Source organism: Neodiprion fabricii, chromosome 5 (genome assembly GCF_021155785.1).
Source record: "Neodiprion fabricii isolate iyNeoFabr1 chromosome 5, iyNeoFabr1.1, whole genome shotgun sequence".
NCBI lineage: Eukaryota > Metazoa > Arthropoda > Insecta > Hymenoptera > Diprionidae > Neodiprion > Neodiprion fabricii.
In genome coordinates this window covers 21,108,586-21,120,729 of record NC_060243.1, presented here as the reverse complement: position 1 = coordinate 21,120,729, position 12,144 = coordinate 21,108,586, and the positions used below count along the sequence as shown (strand labels likewise).

Here is a 12,144-nt window from a genome sequence, read left to right as displayed (position 1 = left end):
TGATGGAGTGCTTCAAAATCGAATACTAATCACGGATTTCGCGATTCCATGAGATAGAGGATTTAATTCTACAGTTGTCGAAAGCCTCCATCGCGAGCGGAGGGCGACAATGAAGAGAATGTTCGGCGGTTCCGAATGCCAGTATAAAAAGAAGGCCAACAAAGAGTTGGAAAGGGTGAGGCAGGGTAGACAGGGTAGCTGGTCGTGGTGCATTGCAGTTGTGTGGCAGGAAAGGTTAGACAAAAGGTGGTCTATTTCCCAGCGGTGGTGTAGCGGGCTTATACAGCGGGCCGTTTCGCCATTGTCGAGGGAGGACGGAATTGACGCACAATGAGAGGCACCGAGACGCTAGCGCCGCAACGCTTGTCCACACTTACAAAGCATACGCGATGCCGGGTTGGTATCTCTTGGTGTCCCTGACTTCCCCGCCCACCAGACCGGAGGATAATGATCTCTTCAATTCAGGAAATGAAGCAAAGTTTGACCGTACGACGCGCTCCTAAATGCGTCAGACAACGCGTATAACTTGATTCCAAGTCGGTCCACGTGCATGGACCTTCCTTACTCGATATCGCGACCATGGTCGAACTAGTTCACGCCTGTTCATTCCACAATGATTCATGCCACCCTAAGACCTTGGCGAACGGTTATCTCGACTTGTCTGGAGAACGGTAATTAACCGAGTTTGACGGCCGGTGCGGGGCGGGAAAAAAGGATTCCGGTCACGCGACCGGAAGTAGGTGAACCGAAGACTCTGAACCGTACGTCAGAAGACTCCATCGCTGCGTCCTGCTGACGGGCCTCGAACCGGGAGGCGGAAGTGGAGTCATCCAGTTCCAGTCCCGAGGAAGCCTTGCGCCATCCGAAGCTGATAACGTCGCGCGTTGAGCCAAAGCTCGATCATCGGTTTCGGTTGCGGAGCTGATTGGCGCCCTTGAACCGGGGACTTTTGGTGCTTGCAGGAATGAGTTCGGAATCCCTGCTTGACACGCGATGCACCGATGCCTTCGAGGCTGCTCGCGCCGACCGGAGGCAGACACGCACGTCTGACGTCACGCGTGTTTGCATAAACACCCTGGTGGCGGTGGCGCGGCCTCCTTCCTCCCCACCGTTCCCGAGCCAAGGGCATCAATCACCCATCGAATCCGCGTCTTCTTGATCTCGACGCGACGCTACCGCTGCCAAGCTTTATTCTCCTGCGTGACTCACAAATGGGATGCGGTTTAACGGGTGGATACATTTGAATTTCAGTTAGCAAGGGTAGGATGATCATCATAATCATCCTACCCAAAGATCTAAGACTGGTTCACTGATTCGTGAAGAAAATTAAAAATTCAGAAACAACGTGGTCACGCAAATGTGTGTGATGGAAAATTAGTGACAGCGGTGGGATGCGAAATATCGGAAAAAGTCATTCCGAGTAAACCGATACCTTGCGGAGCATATGCATATGCACTGTAAAATTTCAGATTTCAAAAATTCTCACAAAAAGAATAGGGTTAGGCTAGGTTTGAACAAATGACGAAGGTTTCTATCGACTTTGGTTGATCGGCAGGATGATTGAACACAGGAATGAAAAGAAGGATGAACGTGACAGGCTTGTGGGTAACTGTGAATGCGAATAGATGGAGAATTTTTCACTCATTCTGTCTATGTGTGTGGAGACTTCGTGACTGGTGGAATTTGAGAAAAAAGTACAATGGCTGCTGTTCGACTCGGCCTGTGCCTACTTCATCTCCTTGTCGTTCATTGGCATAGGATATTGAACACGTTGATTTAAATTCGAATATTCGATATCGATGATAACTTACCAGACTAAAAAGTTGAATCCAGGAAAACGAATATGCGCATACAACCACACGGAGAATAGTTATCCACTTTGAAATGTATATCAGTTAGTCTCGGGAGGCGTCGGTATATTTCAAAGTATACCAAAACAATTTATCATCTGTTACAATCCGTTGTGAAAGACGTTGAAAGAATAAAATAAAAGCGGGAATAGAAATACAGAAAGGGGAGAGAAGAAAAATTCCAAGCCTATATGTTTCCTATGCATAAACATTCGTTCCCGTTTCATTATCACGTGCACCGAGGTAGTTGCGATGTTAACCAAATTACTTGCGTACACCTGGTCCTTGATGCTTTTTTTCCTTTTCTTGTAATTATACATTCATTCTGTGAAGGTTAGATTGTAATGGATATTCGAATTTCTTTGCGCCACGCGAAGTTACAGAGACAAAAGAGAAGTACAATAAATAATTGTAAAAAAAGAATTTTCGAACAGTAAAAAGTCAAAGATGAATGTTAAAATTAGGAGATTTGAACAGGCCGTGGAATTATTTAAATTACCACGTGACAATGACTAAAATAGTAATAATATTAATCACCACTACGAATAGATTGAATTCATAGATACATATAACAAGTGGGCCAGCAAAGAAGGTTTCTATCAAGCGCGTAAGATTATAATTGCGAAGTCGAATGAAAGCCTTGAATTACTGGAGCATGGTGTACAAGTGAGTTCGTACAGCATAGACTATACACATAATACATACGTAGACGACGACGGTAAATCAGTCAGACTGAATTTGAAGTGAAGAAACTAAAAAAACTGTTTTAGATTAAAACTACTTGCTATGTTTAAGGGTAGAGAAGTGAAAAAAGGGGGTCAAATCGTACAATGGCGGGACTCGAGGATAATTACATTATCAACGATTGCTGAAACGTCGAGGTAAAGGTGGCGAAGGGGGGAGGGGAGGGGGGCGCGAAATGGGTAAACTAATTTTTCGGAGAGCAGCTACTGTCGGCTATCTTCGGTCGCAATAAATCGACGATTAAGTTGTTTATCCCCAGCGGTGTTTGATATCTCGCCAACGCTGCCGGCTAGCTTCCAGACTTCTTGCACAACGGGGGCTGAACAAACTGAGCAAATACGAGATTGATCGACCCTCCAGGAGAGCGGCGCATTATCGCATTTCTCTCTCGCTCTCTCTCTCTCTCTCTCTCTCTCTCTCTCTCTCTCTCTGTTTTTATCCACCTATGTACAATTTGCTAATCTGTCATACGAACTGGCTGCAGGTAAAAAAAACGAAAGAAAGATCTTCAACGTGAGTCCACCTTTTCACGTCTAACTACGCAATAACATGTCCAACCAAAAATCGCTCACGAATTGAACCCTTTGTAATTTCGTTAATTATCACCCGGAACGCGAGGCGATCCTTGCAGTTTCCGATCTCGTTGGTTTCCTTTGCGAAAAATGAAGGAAAGGAAAAACAGGAAGAAAGAAAATACAGAATTCGGCATACTTGCGGGTGTACATAAAACTTTTCTCTGTGAACTGATGATATAACGATGCCTGCACGATGGAACCGTAACGAATTTTTGGCACAACACGCGGCTGCGCGATGTAACGCATACATAGGCACACGTAGACATTGTACATATGTATGTATGTAAGTATTATATATACATATACACATATATATATGTTTGTGCACGCATTTTCACATGTACATACCTAGCAATCTCTCCGCAGGCGGCCGTCCGCCTCCTCGCTACCCTCACTGAGCATCTCTTTCCCTCCGATCATGGTTCCCGTCTTTTCATCCCTTGTCGTCGACGTTGCAAAGGGTCGAGCCTAGACGCTACGCGCCCCGCGCCTCACGCATCTTTACATGAGGTTCGAAAATGGTTTCCATAATAGACGCTAGAAACGAAAATTACACACGTACACTACAACATTTAACAGAGTGAATAATTTGTATAACGAATTGAAGCTCCATCAATTTTTCAATACCAATGATTTCAAGATTATTTTTCTACTCCGTATGGACGAGATTAATCATCCGCGCGTCGAAAGCTCAGAGCCTTAGTTTCTGCGGCATGATAAGGCCTCCGTTTCAAAATTTAATATCAATTTTTATCGATACTCCGTATGAATTTGATGTTTGGAAAAAAAAAAAAAATGAAAACTTTTTTATAACCACGTCGGTGATTTCTTGTTGCCAGGAAGAATTCTCAATTTTCAATCATGATCGATCAAAAGTGTCTTGATTGCTTAAGCCGGCAAAAAAAAAAAAAAATAATCCCGATAACGTATCTGAGGATGATTTATAACCGATGGCCGAAATGAATGTTTTTATAATCAAGAGAGACGTTGTATACGTACCATCATTACAAAAAGCTCGAAATACCGATTTTTAAACGACAGAAGAAAGAAAAATTAGGGCTCCATTTATCTATCTACTATCTGTTTGTTCATCTTTACATCTAAGTCAATCAGAAATGTCAAAGAATAATCTACTCGTGGCTTTTCCGACGGTCTAATTGTTTCAGGGATTAAAACGCTCGATTGATAACAGGAAAAAAATATGGGGTAGGGAGTCGAAGAGTTGTAAAGTATGATAACGGCGATATGCTTTTTGAGAAAAAGAAAAAGAGATTGAAAAATAGAACGCGAGTTGAGAAGAAAACGATAGGGGGTGGGGGGCGGTGGTAGAAGAAAAAAGAGTGATCCTTGCAGATCGGGGAGCCCGAATATTACAGCGTTGGTTTTAGCTTGTATATACAGCTAACTGTCGAGAAGGGCAGGGGTTGAGGGAGTGAGTGAGAGGAGGAGGCTGCGAGGGATTTGGGTTGAGGGGGGGGAGGGGTTGAAAGAGCGGCCTGAAGCTGCGGCGGAGGCTCAGTGCCGGCGCAGTGGCCGGGCCGAGATGTCCTGCGCCCCCGGAATAAGAGAATGATAATGCAGTGACAAGAGTAATGGAAAAGGATTAAAATCGTTAAAAAAAAAAAAAAACGAAAACGAAAAAAAAAAAAAAACACAAAGAAATGAAAGAAGAACATGAAAAACGAAATTAAGAAAAAAACGCCTCGAAACAAACGTGCTCCGTTATTGTATATAAGTGAAACAGAGAATATAAATAAGAAAAAACCACAAATAATAATAATAAATAAGTAAAGGAAACGAAGTAAAACGAGAAAAATAAATAAATATAGAAATGCGTTAAACGATGAATGACAAAATCGACAATTGTTAAGGGGAAGAGATTGAAATTTAACTAGTACGTATAAGAGAAAAAATAGTGATAACGTGAGCTGTAGGGGTGAAACGGGGTGAGACGTATAGAATTGAAGAAAAAAAATCATTCTCATGTAAAGAGAAAAAAACATGTATATGAAGTGCGTGAATTTTATTAATTTGCAAAAGGAATCGCAGGGTTGTTCAATATTGTTGTTAGAATATTAGATGGAAAATAAATTCTATAATTTCGTTGAATATAACAATAAAAGTAGTCATAATAATACAACGCGACACTATATACATTTATTTATGAATATATTATGATAAGACAATAACAGCGAATGAAATTTGAGAAAATCAAAATCGTAATATCATGGAGGTAAAAGTAATCGAACAAAATAAATAAATACACACGTTGATGATATTTGAAAACACGGCAAATAATTTTTATGCATTCATACCGCCTGATACATATTGGTACATATGTACGTGTTTAATACGTGATTACAAGCGTTCGAGTGCGAACGGTCTTTTTAATACAATTTTTTTTTTATTTTTCACACAGTTGTCTCATCCTTAGTTTCAGTTGACAGTGTTTATTCTTTAATTTTCTTGTCTCTTATATTTTTGCTTCCGATCGTTTCATCGTTTGTTAATCCTATTTAAACCACGTTTAATTATTTAATAAAATCTGTAAGCCTACGAACAGTGCAGTGAAAAAGAAAAAACTAAAATAATCGCAAGTGAGAAATTATTACCAGCGGTAAGAAATCGCGTGGCTATTAACTAACAATAAACGACTTGGAAGATACTCGCGAAAGAGTATAAAGAAAATCATGCGAATTGAATAGATTAAAAAAAATAAGAAATAAATTTGAAAAAAGGTAAAAATACCGTTACACACTTTGGTATACGTCTATACGTGTATACCTGTATAGCACATACACGCGAGAGGGAAATAAATTGTATTACATCAGGATCAAAGGATACTACGGCAGCCAGCGACCGCTGGAAGAGGAGGCGAAGGGGGGTGAGGACGCAGAGGCGGAGGCGGCAGCGACGAGGGGGAGGCGCGAAGGAGAAGGAGGAGGCGGGGGTGGAAGAGGGGGAGGTGGCGGAGGAGCCATGCCGCCCGGGCGAGCTTGCTTTGAGCCCCCCAGGATTCTTGCGCTACCCCCGGTTCCCCGTTACTCGAAAATACTAACCTACCACCTATAAGGTAAGACCTCGTTTCCCCCGGGTGTATTGAATTTTTATTGGCGAGGGGAAAAAACGGTACAAAAATTGGAAACATCGGAATAGAGGATATTCTGGGATGCGAGAATTTACTCCGTGACTTGTGAAAATACAGAAAGTCGTCGTGATGTCGATAAGTCAGAGTGTAGACAATTCGAAGTAAAAAAAGCCAAAATGTGAAAGCAGTCTGTTATGTAGAAAAATCGAACTGTCTTAGAAAGCCAAAATCTAGAATCGTTCTTTACTTTGACCTGTCCATGAATATATAGAAACTGTCATTCCTTTGAAAATTCGATATTTTTACCCTTCTGTTTTACAATCTCTCCGCATATTTACCATCACCCAAATAACTACAACAGTGACTTGAAGAAAAGAACGGGTGAAAGTCGAAAAGTAGAATGGCCACACAATCTAAAGTTCAGAAAAGCCAAGTTTTAAAAAGCTTTATAAATACATATATATTTGGTAGAATCTTCAAATGCAGAAAGTCGAGGGATACAAATGTTGAAACATAGTATTACAGAAAACGTACAAATGAATGTAGAATATGGTGTTCATCATTTTGGTCATTTAAGAATTTTCTTTAATCTTACCCCAGAAATATGTTTATATTATACAAAAAAAATTCCTGCCAAATATGAATATTTCTGAATAATATTGACATGCATCACCAAGTGATTGAAATTTGATGTGTAAAATACATAAAAATTTTCGATGTTTATTCATTATTTTTTATTCAATCATAAATTGAAATGGCTTAAGAAAATTAATTTGAAGCTTGGGAACAATGTTTATACTTCCAATTAGACTTAGGAATCATATTTCGAATGACCGCACGTATTTCGTAGAAAACGACACTCGATTAAAACGTAAAAATTATGATTTGTGAAATATAGGAGAGCTTCGAGATTCAATGTATTATTAATGCACTTCAATATAATAATTTGATATAATGTTTTTATTATAACGTATCGTAGGAAATAACGTCGAATTCAAATATAACGACAAAAACGGTGATAGGGGGATGGGGTAAAATGAGCCCCCTAAGAAACAAGCACCAACCATTGCTTTTAAAAGTTATTTTTCAGGTCGGTCATTGTTCCCGACATTCCGACTTTCCTTGTAATTACTGTGTCACAGTAATATCAAATATTCAATTGGTAACTCAAAATAATTCAAAATAGTGAACAAAACTACAATCATTGGCTATTGTTCCTTAGGACCTTCCACCTCTCATCCTTTTTACCCTTTCATTTGAGTTCAATGTTATTTTCTTGAGTACGTTGCAATAAAAACATTATATCAAATTAATATAATATAGTACATAAATGATACATTGAAACTAAAAGATCTCTTATATTTCACAAAGCCATGATTTTTACGGTTTTATTGAGTGTCATCACTTGTTCCAAATTTTTTGGTCCTTACATTTATTTGGAAGTATAAAGATTGTTTTCAAGCATCGATATACTTTTATAATCTATTTTAATTTATGGTAAATAATATTAATCAAAGAACATCGTAAATTTCAATATATTCTGCATTTAAAATTACCCTGAAATGTTCAGATTTGGTAGGACATTTTTTTCAATAACATGAACATATTTCTGGGGTAAAATTGAAAAAATTCCCAAATTATCAAAATAACGGTCACCATTATGTAGAAGTACGGAAAAATACAAAAATGTGGGTAAAAACATAGAAACCAAAATACAGAATCGTAAGAATAAATATAGAAATGTAGAAAAATGTTGAAATTCGGCTTCGTAAATTTTACCATTATACATCTTAAATTTCTATTAATTGTAGATTTTTGCCTTTCTAAGCATTCTGTATTGTAATCGATTTATCATGTGGCTATTTTACTTTTTCACCCCCTTCAAAGAAATACAATTGACTGATGGTAGAAAAAATTGGAAACCCGTAAAGCATTAAAAAGGTTCGGCAAGCCTAAAAGCTAGGCAAACCATCGAAAGTATTTTAGTCTCAAAGAAACGTGACATGATTAAGTTCAAAATTTTTATTTATCTCGACAGCGAATAAACTGCGTCAACATATATGGCGCAGTCGGTTCAGAATGACGATACTGGTATGCCGATCAGAAACGATCTTCGACATGGAATTGGGGTAAAGAAAAACAGCCGAGACACAAGAAGTACCTAAGTAGAGAAATAAGAAAAAAGTCAAAAACAAAATTGGTAATCTCATTTTCACGGTCGGTTAATTTTGTCCCGTCCCTCTTGATCTGGAACGTTAGACGCTAAGTACATATTATACGTCGTGAATCGAAAAACGACAAAACTTTCAATCCTGTAAGTATAAGTAACAAACAAAATTTTAATGCTCTCATTATATACCACTTTCCGTTTCTCTTTGGTAAAAGGAATCGCTGATTGTTATGGTTTAAAGAGGTATCAAGCAGAAAAAGAAAATAACAATAATAATAAATTGGTGAACCGAAGGTTCAAGAGATACGATTGAACCCGATGGAGTTCGATCTAACTATAACGACCTGTCCTTGGAAAGGTGAAAATGTCTAAGCTCCCGAATTCGAAGTCCAAAAGCCCGGGTATCAGAGAAATTCAATATCGTAACGTAATTTGATAGTTTTTTCAAATTTTGATAATTTATGAACGATTCTGTTCGTGCGTGAGATTGTATGACAAACAACAGGACTTGGGGCTGAGACCCTTTCGAGGTTACTCTTAATTGCAAAACTTTCTCTACTCGAGCTTACAGATTTCACAATTTTCTGTTCACATTCACGTAAGCATAGATTCCTCGAACAAAATCTAACTCAATTTACGCGAATTCAAGTTTCCAAGTTTAATTTTTCAGTATCGAGTTTTTACAGCGTTTATTACAGTATCCCTCGAATCCCAAAGTCGATATTGCACAAGCATCCCAAACTCCAATAATATAATATCACAGTTTGACACCGTCGTAAAATGCCTCTATATAACAGCCACAGACAGATAGACAAGCATAAATCGTAATACTCTGTCTGAAAAATGGTGCATCGTATGGCATAAAATATGCATGAATATAATAATATAACGCGCAAAACGCTTTTGCGGTATACATTATACGTGTGTGTATATGCATATCGTCGACATATACAAGATACGTAACACGCGTGTGAATGCGGTGAACGGTATGCGGCTGTTCACGTAATATCCCATCACGTTTCCCTCGGCTTTATTTACACACATTCAAGTATATATCCGAGGCATATAGAGCTAGGTAAATAGATTATGAATACCTATATATAAGACCAAACGACGTACAGTGCGGATATTTGCGTTGCATCGTATTACAAAACTAATTTCCTAAATCCTTTTCGTTTTGATTTATTCATTCCCTTACTTTTGTTCAACAACTCTGCTCTGTCCATCTACGAAAAGGATTGTAATTACAATGGTAATGAGAAGAACGACGACAATGACGATATTTCGCTTACCCAAAAGTCGAAATTCCGCATAATTCCAAGCAGCGAGTAAGCACGCTAGATCCAACGTGGTACGCATGTTCAGATGTACACCGTTACATACGTGTTATCTACATGTAATATGTATAATAGGGGTGGCCCAATGCTGGCCCCGTACTTCTGCGCCAGTCGCGCATATTCGTCGGCGTGGCCGAGGTACATCGACCCTGACTCTGCGTCACTATCTGGCATTGTTGTGAACTCTGCGTGGTTATTGCGGAATGGGAATGGAAAGGGAGGATGAGGATGACGATCAGAACAAGGGTGGGCGGGAATAGGCAAGGAACAGTTCGCTCGTTTGACGCATCACATACACGTAGGCTTGGTGAAGAATGTGTGTGTAATGTGTTCACGATAATGTATGACATCAATAATTTCTAACCACTCGGTTCCTTCGGGATGAGAATGGAACAGATACAAAAAAAAAAAGCAGCAGATGTATACCAATCGTTCATGCAGTTTTGCAAAATGATTAGTATTTGAATTTGATGTACAATAAAGTGAGTCACGTTCGATTAATTGCACTAACTTGCAGTTGGTATTTTATCCACAGTTGTGTAAGTCTCTTGGCGCGGAGACAGAATGAAAGAAAACGAAGGACATTTTGGAATAATGCTAAAGAAAACTGTGAAACACACATAGAATTGAAACTTGGAACAAAAGGTTCAACAAGAAGACCAAGAAGAAAAGAAATGAAGCAAACGAGAACAATTGGTATTATAAGAAAAGTAATTAAAAAAATTAATGTATAATCGATATTAATATGTATAATTCATAAATAAGATGAACTGTACGTATAATTATGAATTTATTTTGTTTTACTTTGTTGTTTGCGATTATTTATAGCTTAGGAATAGTTTTTTGTTAAATCGAATTTGAGACTTATTATTTTTATACCAATTTTATGAGAAACGCTAAATTTTTACACCTGCGATTGATGTTCTTACTCAACACTGTCCACCTTATATTTACCACTAATATTTATTCCCAAACTAATGTTTTCCCAACCTGAACCGTCAATGAATATTTTAACATAAACATTTTGATTGCTTGTACTTGATTTTCGAAATAATCAAATTAGGATAATCAAAAGCTGATCCAATATGCTTATAAAAACATAAATTCCCCATATTCAATTCACCGCGTAAATCCGGATGAATGTGCAATCCTCGTTTAGCGTGCGAGGCATCAGTAGAAGATCCGGAATTAGTCAGACGCGCCAATAGTGGAATAAATTAAGCCGAGACCTGGCCATGAAGCGCTAGGCGAGCAATGAGAACCCACACTGGCGGCGGCGCAAGCGCAAGTGATGTGAGCCGATTAAGTCAGACACGCAGAGCCGTATAAACAGCGCGAATGCAGAAATTACAAGGAAGGTATCCCGGGTCGATCTCTCCGATTTGATTTCTTTTCTAATTTGTTACAGTAGACTAAAAACAAAGCGACGCGTATTTTTTTTTTTTATCTGCCATTAAACAGTTTAAGGGGGTGAAACGACCCTCCAAAGTAAAGCATGTCGACGGGCGATTTGGCAGTTTCATCCACAAGAACACAACATTTATCAATTAATCCTATTGGAAAATTTTTCTCATAACGAGAAAAGAAAAATGCAATTTTCTTATGTAAAAAAAAAAAATATATATACTACTGCAAAATCGCCCCTCGCTATGCCGTATTTTGGAGAGTGGTTTCACCCCCTTTAAAGTGTTTAATGGCAGACAGAAAAAATACGTGTCGCTTAGTTTTTAGTCTAATGTAACATATTACAAAAGAAATCCAATCGGAGAGATTGACCTGAGATACCTTCCTTGTTAGTAGACAAAAACCGTTCGTCGTCAGCAACGCAGTTCCGCGGCGCTCGGCAGTCAGACAAACGCCTCAATTTGTTCAAAGCTTGCATCGAGGGTCGTGTTAAATATTAGAAATTGTGGGTATTGTCGATTATTAGTTTTTGGTGTTATGCATTTATTAAAAAAAAAAATTAGAATGTATCTTCATCCTGTACATAATTCGAATTTCTAATCACGTCAGCAAATTGAACTTGGAATAGAAATTTTTTCATTCCATATCAAATTTGGTATCGTTGGTTCTAAATTAGCACAAGAGTGAAAATCAAGTTATGCATATAATATTGGCATATATTAATATATGAGGTAAATAAACTGCAAAATGTGAAATCGGGTGCAATCAATATTCCAAAAAACACACGAATTTCAGTGAAATTTCTATAAAAAATTAATTTTGACGATTCAATATAATATAGAAATATTTCCGAACGGTTCGACATCAGTTACAGTTTTGTACGTACATGTACGTTATATACAAAGAGGAATGTCTATACATCTACACCCGCAGTAAACGTAAATCCTAAGATAGAATTGGGATTTGTTCCTTTGTT

At 38.4% G+C, this 12,144-nt stretch overlaps 1 protein-coding gene across 1 annotated transcript in view; it reads left to right on the top strand.

Annotated features, from left to right (window-relative positions):
• Positions 1-6,133: 6,133 nt before the first annotated feature.
• LOC124182454 (inactive dipeptidyl peptidase 10) overlaps positions 6,134-12,144 on the top strand; it is a 39,903-nt gene continuing 33,892 nt past the window's right edge. The window contains exon 1 of the mRNA XM_046569754.1: positions 6,134-6,242. The gene's annotated coding sequence lies outside the window, so the exon portion shown is untranslated. The remainder of the gene's footprint in view (positions 6,243-12,144) is intronic.